Source organism: Squalius cephalus (genome assembly GCF_949319135.1).
Source record: "Squalius cephalus genome assembly, chromosome: 8".
Lineage (NCBI taxonomy): Eukaryota > Metazoa > Chordata > Actinopteri > Cypriniformes > Leuciscidae > Squalius > Squalius cephalus.
The window spans coordinates 20,252,981-20,268,888 of record NC_137129.1 but is presented as its reverse complement, the minus strand read 5'-3'; positions in this window follow the sequence as shown (position 1 = coordinate 20,268,888).

Genomic DNA, 15,908 nt, shown 5'->3' with positions numbered 1-15,908 from the left:
GCTGCCATGTGGATCCTGGCATCATTGGGATCATCAAAGATCCTCATGTCAGAATTGAGGGACATCACAAACAAATACAAACAATATAAAAAAACACACAAAATGAAGAAATAGAGAAAGAGAGAGATCGAAAGAACAAGTGAGAACTAGAGAGAGTGGCTCTTAAAAGTGCCGTTGGTTTGATTTGTGTGCGTGTGTGTATATGTGTGTGTGTTGGTGGAGTCAAAGTGTTGCAATATAGCTGTAAAACAAGAAAAAAGCAAAATATTATTAGAATAGCATTTGTAGTAAATGATCATTTCTTAATTGTTAGGACAGAGTAATTGTACTTATTAATTGACTATGTATCAATCACAACCACTACGTACAATACAAATCAATCCTTACTGTGCAAATATCAGATTTGTACCACATTCACTTGACACAAGCAAGTACCAACACAAATCTATTTTTATTTAGGCCTACAAATAATGGAAAAGGTGGTCTTCTTCTGTCCTGTTGCATAAAACGCTTCTCATAATATCTACTGCTCTCTCTTTTCAATGTCACACATAACTAAAGTAACAATTATGATTCAGTGTCTTCTAAGATGGCAAAGTCTTACAAAAGTATGGCACGAAAGTGTTACAGGATAATTATGTTAATTACAAGTTAATTGTGCATTAATTATATCAGGTATGAACGGTCATTGACATTGAGTCGCACTGAGCAGTCAAATCCTCTGGAAAGACTCCCGGTCCACTTTTTTATTCTAGTCCATCCCCGATTGCGGTAATTCTCCTTAGTTACACTTCTGACATTTACTTTGCACTTTGAATAAAACTTTAACCACTGCAACAACACGTTGTTAATTGTTGTCCTCACAACACATGGACAAATACATGAGTTTAAACTGATTTTTGTTGTGGAAGTGCCACATTCCTACTGTGCCGGGATCGGGACAGCTGTCATTTGGCTGGCTAGCTAACGTAACTACTTCGGCGGGTAGCCGTGTAAATGATAATGCAACACTAACAAATTCAACCTAAACTCCATGGATGATTAAATCAAGCTACAACTAAAGAAATAACAGCAAAGGTTTTACGTGCTTTTTAACAAACAAACACCCCGAGGGGTTGAGATACTTACTGTAGTCATGTGGCGGGAGAAATGAGTGGTAAAAGCGCGGTGATTATGGGTAAGAAGCGTGCGTAACGTGACGTATCGTTGCCGTGGTAACGACTGAAAGTCTTCTGATTCATAATAATAATAATTTATAATATTCCCTGCTATGACAGACAATACATTTGAAAAGAATAAAATATCGTAATTAGTATTTAATAAAGTAAAGGGAACAATCTATTTAACACATCCTCGGGCCATTCTTTAAAACTACTCCATCTATAAATGGATAGTTATATCACAAACAATTTACTGTTATTTAGACAACAAAAATCGGAAGTAATACACTACAATAAATTATAAAAGGAGGACGTTTCGTAAACTAGAAAACAACATTTACCGCTGCCCACTGTGACGTTGTCTAACCAGGGAATCCGTGTGTCCACCACGACAAATGAGCCTCATTGACTTTGTATGGGTGTTGTTTTCGTGGTGCCGACACGTAATTGTAACACATTACGTGCCACCACCACGCAAATCGGGGTTAAGGGGTCGTGTTCATTTCATGTAATTCTGTGAGATCAGGTTGTAAAAATAACAGCGATTTGAATCTATTGAGTACTCCTGCCCTGAGAGCAGCGCGACACTAAAAATAACAGCGATTTGAATCTATTGAGTACTCCTGCCCTGAGAGCAGCGCGTAATACACAAAAAATAACAGCAATCTGAATCTATTGAGTACTCCTGCCCTGAGAGCAGCGCGTAATACACTAAAATAACAGCAATTTGAATCTATCGAGTACTCCTGCCCTGAGAGCAGCGCGTAATACACAAAAAATAACAGCAATCTGAATCTATTGAGTACTCCTGCCCTGAGAGCAGCGCGTAATACACTAAAATAACAGCAATTTGAATCTATCGAGTACTCCTGCCCTGAGAGCAGCGCTAAGGCGGGAGATGTATCATTTTGACTGTTGAAAATACCGCGGAAAATTTGAACGAGTTCTGTTCTCGCATATCAATTTAACAGACAGCGAGGTAGCATTGGAAAAGCATGTTTTACACCAGTTACCCCATAAGCAGCTTTGTTTTGGTCGACTGATGAAACAGTCAAATCAAAATGCATACAATACGATATTTAGACGATGATTAGTTCTGTGCATTTTTAAATGTTCGCTTATTATTTTAGTAAACGTTAGAGGATGTTGAACTGTAACAAAATATAGTTGTACATTCACTTACCTTGCAATAAATGCGTTCTCCCACGTCTTTTATTCCGACTATTCCTCAAGAATCCCTCCGCAGCGCATCTCAAATTCAAAAGTCTAAAAACCCCGCCCTTGCTTCAGTTTCATTGGTTGAAGCTGTAAACCAATCATTTTCCTTTCTGCCCTCAGAACATGTTTGAGTAAGTAAAACTCCCATCTGCGAAGCGCCACGGTTTGCAATGTGGAGGGGGGTGTGGCCCGAGGAATGACTCGTCGGTTGTTGTGCCACACCGTAACCCTCAGATCACCCTGGCCACCAGCCAAAGTATCCCCTCTCGAGGAAGAGATAAATTGGGGTGTGGCAGAGGAGACTCTACTCACAGAGAGATCATTGAGTCTCAATCTATAAACATCGCGATGGTCATGTTCCCGCAATGAAAACATGACTCATCCACGAGCGCTGCCAAGCATGATTAAGCCCAACACGCGAAACAGCACTCGCGACCGTTATGCAGATGAATCACGCACACACATCCAGGAAATAGAAAATACACGGGCGAACCATCTTGAAAAAGACGTGCCGCGTGCAGCTCTTTTAGAGATTGGAAAAGCTCAACAGAGTGCTGAAACGCCCAGGGAGAAACACACTCACTGTCGGCAGATCACTGCACAGACCAGCAGCAGGAAATGCAATCTCGCTGGAATACGCCGTCACACCAACACTCTGAAGAGCCGCTCGTCTCGAAGAGATTTGAGATGACATTCAAAAGGCTTGTGGAGTGAAGTACTGAACTTGGCTCCGAAGCGAAAACATATCTGCATGTTGCCAGCGCACTTCCTTATATACCCCCAGGGTGGGGCGGAGATACGCTATGCAAATTCCGCAGACCCATGGCATTTTCATTGCCATTGGCTCGTTTTATATACTCGAAGATGATAGGCTTTCTAAGCGAAACCCCATTCGTCGTCATCCGACGTAACTCGGAGTGACAACGAAAGGGAACGTTTTTCTCTTTCAGAGGAGAATCGTTCGGTAAACAGCCAGGTTAAACTAATAAACGGTCATAAAATTGACGGACTGTCTTTTTTCCACACAAAAATGACATCTGTCCTTTTATAATATTAACCCCTTACACTCTGAAGGCATTTTTAATGATTTTGTCCAAGTGACATGCTTAAAATTAAAGGCAGCTCTTTTTTTGTGCGTTTCTATGGTAACGTTAAAAGTAGACCTGTCAAGAGCTCAGTTTAGTTACAAGCGCGCAGACAGTCAGACAAAGAAGTGGTTATGAAATAGTAAAGTGATAGTAAGTGAAGTAAATGTTTTTTTTGACACTTAAACAAAATAAAATAATTGTCTTTTCTGTTTTTTCAGTGATCAATTTTCATCAGATTTTTGTAAATGATCAATCTAAAAGTCATCCTACAGTTCTGATTTGCCATGTTCTTAACATACTGTTTTAGTCAATAAAGATAAATTAAAACTGAGTGCATATTAATTCACAAAGGCATTTGCAATATATTTGAATCCTTTTCATGTTCCTTCTTTTTCTCAACAGGAGCTACACCCCAAAGGCTCTTTTCAGAGCCATTTTACACAGCGTCTTTGCCTTTGTACAGTAAGTATGTTTTAATTAACCTCAAAGACAACTAAAGACTTCTCAAATACTTCTTTTAATGATGTAAATTCCCAATTGTCAACTTTTGAGCACTATATCGGACATCTTTCTGTTTTTAATCTTCTTTAAGTGTCAGTAAGAAGAAAGCTGGCCCACCCTCCCACCCCTCGTTTAACTCCTCCAGCCCATCCCACATCATCATATAGTGAAGGTAACAGTGGAGGTATCCCCTCAATAGTAAAATGCATCAGGTCCCTAAACTCAAGCGGACACAGTGTACTGCACAGGTCCACAGCGCATACCATAGTTTGATGTTCCAGATATGATTTTTGAGTTTATATTACTAGTGTGATCAGTAAGCCAAGGTTTTCTGTCTTTCCAAGAGACCACAGTTAATGTTCAAGAAGAGGGACTGGACTGGAGACTGGAGGACTGAAGGCTTTCCTGACTGTTTGAGAACCACTGCTGTGGGGTCACTCGTTTAGCTCTGTTAGTTGGACCTGGGTGATGCTGTTCTTTGTGTAACAGGCCTTTTTCTGTATTTCCTAGTGCCACAAGATGACTGGCAGCAAGACACACCCAGTGATGAAGGGATGTGCTCTCCTGAATGTAAGTTAATTAACACGCAGACACAGAACAGAGTCTGTAAAACAACTTTGTAAGCAATTAAAGCCGTGTCACACACAGACACTCAGTGCGGTTACATGACCAGTCTAGTCTAGTCATCTAGTCTGTTCTCCTGCAATCAGACTAGCTGTCTTAGTCTAAAACTACATACAGTCAAGTTAATTTGACCCAAGAGCATGGTGGCTAGCTAGCAGGTATCTTTAGATTAAAGACAATGTTTCTACTAGTAGGCTGAGACAGAGATTGCACTTGGTAGCAGAGCATGTGAGCGGAGTGGAGCGGTGAGAATCTCCGCTCATCGCTCACGGAACTGTTCACACCTCCGCTCCCCCGCTCAAAGCTACATCTGGCCGCTCCGCTCATAATCGCTCAGCGCTCAACGAGGTTTGCTTCGCGCTCCACTCAAATCGCCCCCCCGCTCGCTCCAAAAAAGGAAAAGAATCTACATGTATATCACTTTTAGCTTAGACCACAGTCTTACCTCCTAAAGAACTAATGAGTAACAACAACATTTTTCAAATAGAAATGTTTTATTTCAAATTACAGGCCTTTGTAAGAAGGAATATAGCCTACACAAAAAGTCCTGTAAAATTAAACGAATAAATGGGCCTAATAATCTAAATAAAACCTGTTAGTTTTACCAACAGTTACAAAAATCAGTACGTATTATTGGACTCATCGAGCCGGACAACTTTCTAATTTACAGTCATTAGCTCCGACCAACAGGAAGTCAGATATTTTGGTTTGAATGTGGATTTCTTTGCAAAATCAGCCTCTGAATTTTTACCCACTCCTCTTAAGTGGTTTATTTTATTCCCACCAAACTTTTTCAACACGATGAAAATACATTAAAGATGCTAAATTGTGAACGGATAATACATATCTCAAACGGTTTTGCTATGGCGAGGGATTAAAATAATGTCAAAAATGGAAACACTAAAAGCCTCATATCTTCTAAAAATGTAATTATACACCATTTATTACTATATAAAATTATACAAATATCAGAACTAAACCCATTTCATCCTTTTTTTTTTTTTTTAATAATTGTTTGTTTAAAAACATCCAGAATGTTTTTTTAGTCCAAAAAATAAATACATTATGTCATTCATAGTGCTATACTGCCCTCTTGTCTTCAAAATCAGGTAGGCCTATTGTATCTATATAAAAATATACTAGGTATGTGATGGTGAGAATATTTTACCACCGGTTAATCGACGGGTTAATCAATGTTGTGGAATATTTTGAGTGTATCATAAAATCAGAATAAGATAAGACAAGTAATATTTTCTGTCTTTTATATAAATACATATATATATACATATAAATATATATTTATATATAGCTGCGAGCAGCGATGAAGGGCCAAAGCAGGCGGCACCGCCACCCCGGTGCCTTTAGGTAACTAAAGGCGCCAGGGTTGCGGTGCCACCGGCTTGGGCCTGTAATCGCTGCTCGCAGCTATATTTATTTTTTATTTTTTTTGTCAACCTTTCGGGCACTTTTGGGGCCCTTAACATGCTCAAAAACTCTTGAAACTTTGCACGCATGTCAGAACCTGCGGCCATCAGGGCCGGGCTGAAGCTGGTACCCGGGCGTGGCAGGGGGGCTCGACAGCGCCCCCTGGAACGGGATCCGAACACATGTCCATAAATCAAACACGCTTGCATGTAATAATATGAAACTCGGTACACATATAGATCTCATTGGGCCGAACAACTTTCGTGCTCTAAGTTTTACGCCAGCCCAACAGGAAGTCAGCTATTATGGGTTGTTTGGAAACGCATGCTGTGGAATTTGATGTACTCCTCCTAGGAAATTCATCCAATCGCCTCCAAACTCTGTCAGCATGAAGTCAAGACATTGAGGATGCTAAATTGCGGACGGATTTTTGATATCTCGAACGGTTTGGCCGTGGCGAGGAAACAAATTTATGGTGAATAATGGAAACAGGAAGTGTGTTATAACTTCTGCATACATTAACTGATTTTGATGAAACGTCAGCAGTGTGTTCATTGTAAGAGGCCGATCACATGAACATGACTATTGTGAGTCAAAGTTATAGCGCCACCAATTGGCAGCAGGAAGTGTGTCACTTTCAAAATGCTTTGAAATCACCCTCTTATTTTTACCCGATTTGCTTCAAACTTTATGTGTATAATTTAAACACACGGCAGATGTAGACCTGTGAAAGGATTTTTGATATCTTAGATACTGTTGTCGTGGCAACGCATCAAACTTTAATATTCTTTTTTGATGCTTTTGAGACTCTTAACATACTTGAAATTGCATGAAACTCGACAGACACATCACACTTATTATCCAGTAGACGTGCAAAGTTATTTTATTCCCACCAAACTTTTTCAACATGATAAAAATATATTAATGATGCTAAATTGTAAACGGATATTGAATATCTCAAATGGTTTTGCTATGGCGAGGGATTAAATTAATGTCAAAAAGGAAGCAGGAAACATCTCATAACTTCTAAAAATGTAGTTATACACCATTTATTTTTATATAAAATTATACAAATATTAGAACTAAACCCATTTTATTCTGTTTTTGCAATTCAAGGAGTATGAAAAAGTTAAAAACAGGCTATTTAGTGCTATTTAGTTTAAGTTTCTTTTTATTTAAACAGGGACGATGCACAAATTAACATTAACCTTGTGTCAAAACAAGGAGAGATGCATTGTGCCAGGTTATAGCACAAGTGCTATTTTCCGCCCGTAGTCCCTTGGCAGATCAATAAGACAATAGGACAACATTTCATAAAAGTAAAATACAAAACATTAAAATATACAATTTTACAACTACAGTCACACTTAATTTTCAATTAAAACTATCATATGCTCAATTGTTCCCCCTTACTTAAACCAACACACACACACACACACACACACACACACACACACACACACTTCATAAATGTGTACAATTTTGTTGTGACAGTAACCATGCCTTTGTCAAACTCGAAAAGGTTTGAGGATTTGTACATGTAATAAGGTGTGTAGGGAGAGTATTCCACTGAGTTATGGCCACAAATGAAAAAGTTGATTTGCCAAAAGAAGTTTTGCGATTGGGAATATTGCACTCTCCTCTAGTGGCTGACCGAGTAGCTCTTTTTTTTTCTGAGTTGCGCGTAATAAATTTTTTTAGAGGAGGAGCGACAGCATTATTAATGATTTTAAAAAGTAAGCAAACATTTGAATGCATTATCAAATTTTCAAAATTTAAAATATTGTACTTAGTAATTTGGTTCAACAAAAAAGCAAACATAGGGCTATACTGCCCTCTTGTGTCCAAAAGGATATCAAAATAGTATATAAAATGTTTTACTAGGTAGGCCTATTGTATTTAAATATAAATTTATTAGGTATATGACTGTGAGGATATTTTCCCATCGGTTAATAGACGTGTGACACGAGCGGGTGCTTTTAAATTGCTAATATAAAAGTGAAAGTAAAAAACGGACGTCCGCACGGACATTGATAATGGTGCACGTTGGAAAGAATGATACTTTTAAATATAACACTAAACCGCCATTAGGTGTCGCCAGGCGACCATCTTAATGAGCGAGTCATTGATTCATTCGTTCAAACGATTCGTTTGAATGACTGAGTCATTCATGATTGAGACAGTTGTTTATGGATTGACCATTGAATCTTTGAGTCAACCGATTCGTTTCAAAATGCTGAATCATTCAGTAATGAGAAAACATGTTGCTGTGAGATGCGCGATGGTTCTGCTGTGATCTTTGTTTAACTATTTTTGCTGCTGAAACAGAACAAAAACAGTCAATATTGCATCTAAAATGTAAGTGACTTAATTGTAACTGTTTATTAACCTGTTGTATGAAATCAATGTCACAGTTTCAATCGTGATTGTATTCAGGAAATAGTAGCCTACTCGTCAAGTGAGGTTGCTTAACTCTATCTTATGTTATAAAATATATACAAACTCCATATAGTCTAGATGGAAATAGGGGTCCACGCGCACCCCCCGGCTTTTTTTATGCCACCTGATTTTTTCAAATCTTTAAAGTGTCTATTTTCAGAATCTGCCAGGTGCCAAGCTGAAATAATGTCCCAAAGGCTTCATTTTTAACCCTTTGCTGCACCCGACCGGAACCCGAAAAATCAAAAAATTATATAGAAAGTGGCATAACATTTGAAGTAAACAACATACAGACACAAATGAACATATTTTTTCATATAATTCTGACCCCAGGAATTGAATGGAATGGTTATTTTTGACATTTGAAAACATATTGACCCTATTTCTGGACAAAAATAGCAAAAAAATGGCCAAAAATGTGTAGAGGATCAACTATATTTTCATTTTCTCAAGCGCATAGGGTGATTTTTTTTTCACAAACTGTTATTTCTTTATCATTCAAGTGTCTATTTTAAAATTAAATTGGGTACCAAGCTGAAATAATGTCCAAAATGCTTTATTTTTAACCCTTTGCTGCACCCGACCGGAACCCGAAAAATCCCAAAATTATATAGAAAGTGGCATAACATTTGAAGTAAACAACATACAGAGACAAATTAACATATTTTCCCATACAATTCTGACCCCAGGAATTGAATGGAATGGTTATTTTTGACATTTGAAAACATGTTGACCCTATTTCTGGACAAAAATAGCAAAAAATGGCCAAAAATGTGTAGAGGATCAACTATATTTTCGTTTTCTCAAGCGCATAGGGTGATTTTTTTTTTTCACAAACTGTTATTTCTTTATCATTCAGGTGTCTATTTTAAAATTAAATTGGGTACCAAGCTGAAATAATGTCCACAATGCTTTATTTTTAAACCTTTGCACCAAACCCGAAAAATCTAATGTGATATAAAGTGCCATAACTTTTGATGTAAACAACTCACAGAGACAAATGGACACATTTTTCCATACAATTCTGACCCGGGGAAATTGTTATTTGTTATATTTTACAACATCTTGACCATCTATGGTCAAAAACAGCAAAAAAAAAAGGCTAATTTGACACCATTTTTATTATACTAATAGCAGCCTGAAATGGGGTTTATTTTAACCTTTTACTGCACCTATCCTGAACCTGAAGAAATTGAAAATAGCTTTACTTTTGAAGTAAACAAAACAAAGCAAATCAACTTAAAAAGTTTGGGAATGTTGGGGCTTTGCAGTTGGCAGTTGGTGGCTGTCGGTTGGTACCTGCAGATCGCCATTTCCCACTGCTTTCTCTTTTGATAATTTATGTAGCGTATGGACAGGACTCATGATTACTTGTCATTATAAATTTTGGGAAAGCTTTTAGCTTTTAACCTGGTAAATATAATTCATTAACTGGGGCCGCCTGGTCTGTAAGAGACATCCTCCTGGGGTGTTTTATGACCCCCCCAGAAAGCAAAGAATAACACCAAATGGACCCCGAAGAGCTCAGAAAGCCTTGGTCAAATTGTTTTCTGACACATTCATGCCAGCATGAAATTTAACAGAACATGGCTAGGATTCTCACTGGCAGACCACAAAGATTGCTATCAATCTTCCCCCTTCCCTGCAAACGAAGGCCCAGGTGGTCTGTCCACACACACACACACACACAACACACAAAGACACACACTCACCTACAAACACGTCCTTTGTATGTAATTTAGAATAGAAACCACCTTCTAATGTATGTACATTCCTATATGCATGTGTGATTAGTTTTGCTTTATAATAGAGGTGTGACTTTCTAATGCATAGCCTTGAATTCTAAATGTTCTAGTTTAAGAATGTTCGCCGGCATCCTCGGGTAATCAGACCCCCCTCCCCACTTTGGTTAGGTTGATAAAGATTTTTATAACCCTAACGGAATGTCAGCAAGCCAGGAATCTCACTGAGATTCTGGCAGAGGAGCCGAATTAAAGTGTTCATCCTAGATATTTTATATGTATAACCATTGAAGAAATATGTAAACCTGAATGTAATTTCTCTTTTCCACGATTGTTCTTCTCTGTGATGGGTTTTTGTATTCTTGTAAACCTTAAAGGAATAATGTTTCAGATGTGCACACTGTTGCACTCATAGATATGCCATGTGGATATTTTTAAAAGTCCAATTTTCATTCCCATTTGTAAATGTACATCACATTTTGGGTTAATCTTATTCCTAGATTGTTAGTTGAACTCTTAATGCTTATTTTACAGAATAAGAAGTCATTTCTATGCCGTAGCTTTTAAACATACCAAATGTGGTCTTGAATTGAACCTCCATATACCCGTAGGAAAGATATGGGTACCAAATTATGATAAAATGCATTTTACTGCAGTTATAATTGTTTAAAGTAGAAATGGCATGATCCTAAGACTGTCATAAAACATGCAAATCGAACTCCTAAGTGAGACAAAGAAAATTTCTCCCGCCTGGAATTTCGCGTTCCAATTGGCCCAAGCGCCAGGGAGGAGTACAATTTCTGTACCCTAGAAAAGCGGTTACACTCCGCGTTCCGGTCAGTTCTGTTCTGTATTTCTTTCGTCTTGTTTTGTTCCTGCTTTTTCGTTATTTTTCTTTCTCGTACGAGTCTCTTCATTTTATTTTACTTAAACTTTGTTTTGTTTTAGTCGTAACTCCGACTTCTTGTTTTAATAGTCTAGTGTTCCTTCACTTACACCTCAAAGTGAAACGAACTTAAATCAAGTCTTAGCAGCTCACACGTGAACCGTTTTTGAAACTCCCGCTCCGACGCGCACTCAGGAAGAACCAAAGAACGTTTCAAACGGACACGCAAGCATCGGCTACTCGCCGTCCCATCTCAACCACAAGGTTTTCAATGCAAGTATTTTTGATCTCTTACCAAGATTTGAATGCGTATTACATTTACCTGTTTAAGGTGATTTTGACACTTTGATGGTTCTCAAAAGGCTATACATTGTGATTTGTTTACCACTCTGCAATCTGCTGTTTTTCCTTTCTGTTTATTTTACTTTCATTTTACGGTCACATATATTCTTTGTTAGATGTAGTTGTAACGTTACCTTTATAATCGCATTTTATTAAAAGGAAAACTATTATACTCTTGATTGTCTCTGTTTGCTGCTCACGGAACAAAGCCTCTTAAATGTGTTCGATCTTATAGCTACAAGCTCGATAAATTTGTGATTGACCTACAAGTTAATAATCTTGTGAACAAGACAATTATTCTCTGTGGCCAAGAGAATAGTTTTTCTTGAGAATTCATAAGGATATCTCTCCTTGATAGTTGATAAGAACATCGCATAATTCGTTTGGTGGACAAACGGATTATCTGATGATTTGATTTCCTTTTAGTAGGCATTCACAAATTCAAATTATAGCCCTTCTGTGTGTTCATAATTAATTTCAATTCGTTTGAATTGATTGTCTATATACAGAGATCTAACTATATGGGCTGTGTATTACCTTTTGGGTAATTTTAAATTGTGTAAGTGATAGCCAGTATGATTAGTTATTGATTTATTAATTTCATAAATGAAAATTAATAAATCAATAACTGTACATTCCCCTCATATTTGAGCTGGTGTTCTTACATTTATTTCTAATAATTTAAAACGCAGTGCAACTGCACAGCGAACACAGCAGAGCGTCTAGCTCGCCCATTGGCTGTGCTGCAGCAACTGCACAAACTATGGCCAAGCGCCTCTGACGTGATGGGCGCCAAGTCATCTGATTGGGTCGCACGTCAGAGCGCGCCTAAATGGGCGTGGCCATAGTCTAATAAAGGAAGCCAATTCTGGCCAAATAGCAGATTTTATCTCCTTCAGCGACTCTTCACGACTCTGACCTCCTCTGAAGCTTTCGCCGTCGAAACAAGCAATAACAGCTAGAGCAAGCCTTGCATACAGCAGACAGCGCCTTCAACTCACCTCAAAGCCGCTTCTCTTCTGTTGCTGCTCTCCTGAGGCCATCCGGCGAGAAAAATGCTATATCCTTTTACTGCTACTGTTGTGTTCGCTGCTGCGACACTCAGTTCTAAAAGAGTCAAATTTAGCAAACGTTGTTTCAAATGCCTCGCCCCTCGTGCACCTCATGCGGAGCACGCATACACAAGGAAGATGGGCACTCGGAGTGCGCCACGTGCCTGGGACCCACCCACACTGAAGCTGCACTCTCTGCCGCAGGCTGCTCTCACTGCAAGAGCCTGCAAGACATTGATAGTGGTTGAGCGAGCGTTTCAAATGAATTTGTCACAGGTCGGGGTGGGCCAAGCCAGACTGCACCCACCCCTGGGGACCGGGCACCGCCTCGAGGAGCGTGTCAAGGGACCAGACAAAGACAGAGGATAAAGGAATAACAATTTCTTTATTAAGTAAAAACAGGTAAATTTGAAAAGTCCTAATTAAAATCTCTTCTTTCGCCAGAAGCAATTCGATGGGCCCCCTGGACCGGGGCGGGATGGACGTTCGTGGACACCCTGCGGCTCGTCGGAGAGGAATCAGAGGAGGACGCACACCACTCAGGTAAGCCACTGGGTAAGTACCCTTTTCAGGGCTCTCAAGGAAGTCTTGGCTACACGGACCCCATTCGGACTGGAACCAGGTAGGTATTCGCAGTGAGGATGGAACGAACGCCGGAGGCTGCCCAGAGGTAAGTATCCAGAGGACGGGGATCCTCGACTCAGACGGGTCACAAGGACGCAGGTGGCGAGCGGGCCGGGCCAGGAGGGGACCATGAACAGCAGAACAACACTTTAATCGAGACACATGCCGTAGTTACTCTCCTTCCTTCTGAACAGTAGCAATGCTTTGCAACACGGGCACGGAGGGCCACCCGGCAAGAGAACACTTCACTTTGGCTGTGCCCTGCAACGACACGACAGGGTTCAATGGTTCAACACGATGCGACGTTCAACAGTGATACCTTCTCTCCTTCTAAACAGGGCGGAGGCTTTCAGTGGGGACAGGTGGGGACCACCAGGCGGAGAAGATGCTTTGAGGGAGACACTCCACTTGACTGCACACTGTAACCAGGTAACAGGATTTAACTTCCCAACAACATATGGAACGTTCAATTGAAATACCTTCTCTCTTCTGAACAGGGCGGAGGCTTTCCGTGGAGACAGGTGGGGACCACCAGGCGGGGAAGACGCTTTGAGGGAGACACTCCACTTGACTGTACACTGTAACCAGGTAACAGGATTTAACTTCTCAACAGCGTATGGAACGTTCAATTGAAATACCTTCTCTCTTCTGAACAGGGCGGAGGCTTTCCATAGGGCATGCGGAGACCACCAAGCGGAGAGGACACTTGAGCGGGGCACTCCACTTCGGCTGTGCACTGTAACCAGGTAGCAGGGTTTAACTATTCGACAGCATGTCAAACGTTCATTTCAAATACCTTTTCCTTTTCCAAACAGGACAGCGACTTTCGAGGGAGCATGTGGAGTCCACCAAGCGGGAAGGATGCTCTAAGCAAAACACTCCACTTCGGCTGTACACTGTATCGGTGCAACAGGGTGTGACCATTCAGCAGTAATGAAACATTCAGCTGTAATACCTTCTCCCGTTCCAACCAGACAGCGGCTTTTGATAGGGACGTGTGGAGACCACCAGACAGGAAGGATGCTTTAAGCAAGATGCTCCAATTCGGCTATGCGCTGTAACAATGCAACAGGATTCGACCATTCAATAGTAAATGAAACATTCACGGCAGTACCTTCTCTCGTTCGAACCCGGGCAGTGGCTGTTGATAGGGACGTGTGGTGACCACCAGACAGGAAGGATGCTCAAGCAAGACGCTTCAGTTCAGCTGTCCACTGCAACAATGTAACCGGAATCAATGGATCAACAGCTTTAACAAAGCGGGGCTGTCTCGAATGGTACGTTGGGCGCTTAATGTGACAAGCCCTGTTCAGGAACAGCGGGTGAAAGACTATAGAGGAGAGTGCACAGCAGACTTTTAATACTTCTCCACACGATAAACTTCACTCCATAACACAAACCGTGTGAATCGTCACTTCAGGCACTGCATTCCACTCGCACACCGTGCATTCGGGCCAGCACTCACCCACCGGTCTTTCTCCCGCCGGATCGACTCTCGTTTCTCACACGGCTCAACTTCTCCCAGAGACAGCCAGGACGGATGTAGCAATCGTCACATTCAGTGAAGGAAGAACAAAGGTTGAAGACAGATCATTAATTCACTCGGTGTAATAATCCACTCGTGCCACACGCTTTCCAAACGCTCCACACCACTTCAATGTCAGTGCATATAAACCACGGATCAAATACTCATCACTTTGCGCCTCTTCCACTGCTGACGATATCCCTTGGATTTTCGTTGACAAAACTTCACTCTCTCCTTTCCATTCCTCGGCTTCAATCTTCGCCCTGCTACACAGTCCAGCTTCAAATATAAACAACCCGCCGACAAAACACAGTATCTCACAGGAGGAGAACCACCCTGACCGTCTGTTTCCTCTCTCTTTTTAAAGCCCCATCTTAATGCGCGTTCCTCTCACAACACTCTCTGTAATTCTCCTCACCTGCTGTCAATCAGGCAATTGGCCTCGCTGCCATGGCAACAGATTTCGCGGTGTGATGAGACGACCATCCACAAGAGGTCTCCAAATAATACTGCCTTCACGAGGATTTTACTCTCTCTCCTTATCTGGCTTTTGTCACACCGTGACAAATTCCTATGGAAGTAGGAATTAACTGAAAAACGTTTACTCTGTTCTGCTCGTTCCTTGCCGTGGACGCGCACCGTTATGAATGCCCGTGCAGTCGTGAGCATATTAGTTTCATTTTAAAATTAGCGCCTTTCAGGGGGTGGATTGCTTGAAATTATTTTACAAAAGCACAATGTTATTGCGACTGTACACAAATATAAGTTAACACTTTGCAGTTTGAATGTCGTCCTGTATAATGATGGACTATGTTTTTATGTGTCCACTGTTCAATCGAGCCCACGCCACACACACACACACACACGGTTTACTATTTTTGTGGGGACTCTCCATAGACTTAATGGTTTTTATACTGTACAAACTGTATATTCTATCTCCTTACACTAACCCTACCCCTAAACCTACCCATCACAGAAAACTTTCTGAATTTTTACATTTGCAAAAAGACTCATTCTGTATGATTTATAAGCTTGTTTACCCATGGGGACCTCTATTTAGGTCCCCACTGTGACACGAGTCCCCATGAGTCTGTGTGCATTCTGGTTGAAGTCCCCACCGGGATAGAAAAACATGAACACACACACACACATTCCAGCATTGCAATCTTGACATCGCAGCCTGTTCATTGTAGACTTAATAAAATATAATAATAAAATAGTCAACCTAACATATAAAAATTACACTGCTCTTAATAGTCAGTAGTACAATTCGTACATTCAC